At 40.2% G+C, this 2,983-nt stretch overlaps 1 non-coding gene across 1 annotated transcript; it reads right to left on the reverse strand.

Annotated features, from left to right (window-relative positions):
- Window positions 1-815: 815 nt before the first annotated feature.
- On the reverse strand, window positions 816-922 carry LOC127124693 (small nucleolar RNA R71). The gene has a single exon (XR_007804154.1). It is a non-coding gene; the product is annotated as a small nucleolar RNA R71 (small nucleolar RNA).
- Between the last annotated feature and the right edge of the window lie 2,061 nt (window positions 923-2,983).

A 2,983-nucleotide genomic window follows, 5' to 3' on the forward strand; every position in this document is an offset into this window, starting at 1 on the left:
GTTCCACTAACAAGTACTGGATTATCATTGATTGCGTGAATTACATTCGAGCCTGTCTTTATTTATTATTTAAAATTATAATTTTATTTACCATTGCACCCTTATTAAAACCCTTAAAAATAGTTGCCTTAGATACACACCATAACAACAGGTTTGATAGATTGACACTTGGTCTCTGTGGATTCGATAATCTTTTATATTACTTTGACGTGATTCGTACACTTGCGAAAAACACGCATCAAGTTTTTGGCGCCGTTGCCGGGGACCAATTTCGTCAAATTTCATTACCCTGTAGTTATACCGTTTAGACTAAGGTTGTTACCCACCGGTCAATGCGAAAGACTCGCAGTGCCGGAAGTTTAGTAGACCCTCTAGCTGAACCTGAACGTTACGCTCGCGCACGTTTATTTTTCCATAGGAATAGGATAACTATGGCCGAAGAACAAAACCGAAGACCTCTTAAGGACTTCGCCCAACCATCAAACGAGGAACCTAGTTCCAGTATAGTAAACCCCGTTATCCCAGCCAATAATTTTGAACTTAAACCATCCCTGCTGCAATTAGTGCAACAGAGACAATTCTCAGGTCTCGCTACTGATAACCCAAACCAACATTTAAAAAACTTTCTTCAGTTAGCAGACACCTTTAAAACCAATGGAGCTTCTCCTGAGGCGATACGCTTAAGATTATTTCCCTTTTCCCTCAGAGATAAAGCTCTATCATGGTTAGATTCCCTTCCACCCAATTCAATAACAACTTGGGATGACCTTAGGAAAGTTTTTCTTGCTAGATATTTTCCCCCAAGTAAGACCGCTCTTCTTCGAAACCTTATAACTAGATTTACCCAACTCCAAGGAGAGTCGTTGTTCGAAGCCTGGGAGAGATATAAAGAACTATTAAGAGCATGCCCACACCATGGCTTAGAGAATTGGCTAATCATCCAAACCTTCTATAATGGACTTCATTATAACACTAAGATGACCATCGACGCTGCCGCTGGTGGCGCACTGATGAATAAACCTTACCCTGAAGCTAGTGCCCTTATCGAGGATATGGCCCAAAACCATCAATCATGGGGAGTAGAACGAGCGATAGTGGAAAAGAAGGAAGCCCAAGGAGGAATACATGAGCTAAGCTCTATAGACATGATGCAGGCTAAAATGGACGCGTTGGCCCTTAGAGTCGAACATATGTGTACAACTCCGAATACTGTAGCCGCAGTTTCGCCGAATTGTGAGATATGTGGAACGCAAGGACACCAATCCGCCGAATGCAATCTGTTAAATGAAACCAACACTGAGCAAGTGAACTATACCCAAGGGAACCCATTTTCTAACACATATAACCCTGGATGGAGGAATCACCCAAACTTCTCCTACAAAAATAATAACCCTATTCAAAATACCGCACCTCCGAGACAACAAGGTTACCAAGCCCCTAGAACAAATCAACCTATGCAACCTGTACCGCCAAACCCGAGCTTTGAAGAAATTGTAAAAGATTTCATCGTTGCTCAAAAACAGAAAAACAAAGAGTTCATGAACCAAAGCGTCCATGTTAACGAACTAATTACCCAGTTAGGAACCAAGGTTGATCAAATCATTACTCATAATAAGATGCTTGAAACCCAGATCTCTCAGGTAGCGTTAAACCAAGCCCCACAGACTACCCCTGGAGGACAGTTCCCTGGACAACCTCAACAAAACCCGAAAGGGCAAGCTAATGCCATTACTCTACGAAGTGGAACCGCTTATAAGGAGCCTTTAAACCCTAGATTAAGTGAGCCTGAAACTTCTAAGAGGAGTGAGGAAAAGGAACCAGAGAAGCCTGAAACCCCGGAAAGTCAAGAAAAAGGAGAAGAACCTAAAAATAAAACCTATGTACCACCACCGCCATACAAACCACCAATACCATACCCTCAAAGATTAAAGAAAACCCAAATCGATAATCAATATCAAAAATTCGTTAAGGTTATAGAAAAACTTCACGTAGAAATCCCCTTTACAGAAGCCATCACCCAAATACCTTCTTATGCTAAGTTTCTCAAAGACATACTTACGAATAAACGTAGACTTGAAGATCCGAAACCCGTGGAATGTAATTCTATTTCCGAAGATAGGTTAGCAAAGAAAGATAAAGATCCCGGAAATTTTTCCATTCCTTGTATTTTAGGGAATCATGTCATCGAAAAAGCTTTTCTAGACTTAGGAGCTAGTGTGAGCTTAATGCCTTTAGCAGTTTGTGAGAGATTAAACTTAGGAGAATTACAACCTACTAAGATGTCGCTTCAATTAGCCGATAGATCCGTTAAATACCCTATAGGCATACTTGAAGACGTCCCTGTTAGGGTGGGTCAGTTGTTTATACCTACTGATTTTGTTGTCATGGACATTAAAGAAGATGACGACATACCAATCCTCCTAGGTAGACCGTTCTTATCGACTGCTGGAGCCGTAATAGATGTTAAAAAAGGAAAACTAACTTTTGAGGTAGGTGAAGAGAAGATAGAATTTATATTGTCAAAATTTCTTATGGCACCTGTGATAGGAGATTCTTGTTATGCCTTAGATATCATCGAAGAATGCATTAGGGAATTAGAACAAGAAGAAGAAAATAAATCTATAAAATTGCCATCAACCCTTATTTTGGAAGATGACAATTATAAAACACCCTACATTGATGATAACCTTCACGAATGTTTATCTCTTACCCCAGATCCTATGCCTTGCCCTATGAAACCGACCGTAAAACTTAAGGAACTGCCTAAAAACCTGAGATATGAATTTCTGGATGAAGATATGAATCGTCCAGTTATAGTCAGTGCTACCTTAAACCAAAAAGAAACCGATCAATTATTAGAAGTTTTACGTAGGTACCCCTCAGCCTTAGGATATAAGATCTCTGATCTAAAAGGAATAAGCCCATCCGTATGCATGCATCGGATTTTGCTTGAAGAAGATTCAAAACCTTCCAGAGAACACCA

Source organism: Lathyrus oleraceus, chromosome 2 (genome assembly GCF_024323335.1).
Source record: "Lathyrus oleraceus cultivar Zhongwan6 chromosome 2, CAAS_Psat_ZW6_1.0, whole genome shotgun sequence".
NCBI lineage: Eukaryota > Viridiplantae > Streptophyta > Magnoliopsida > Fabales > Fabaceae > Lathyrus > Lathyrus oleraceus.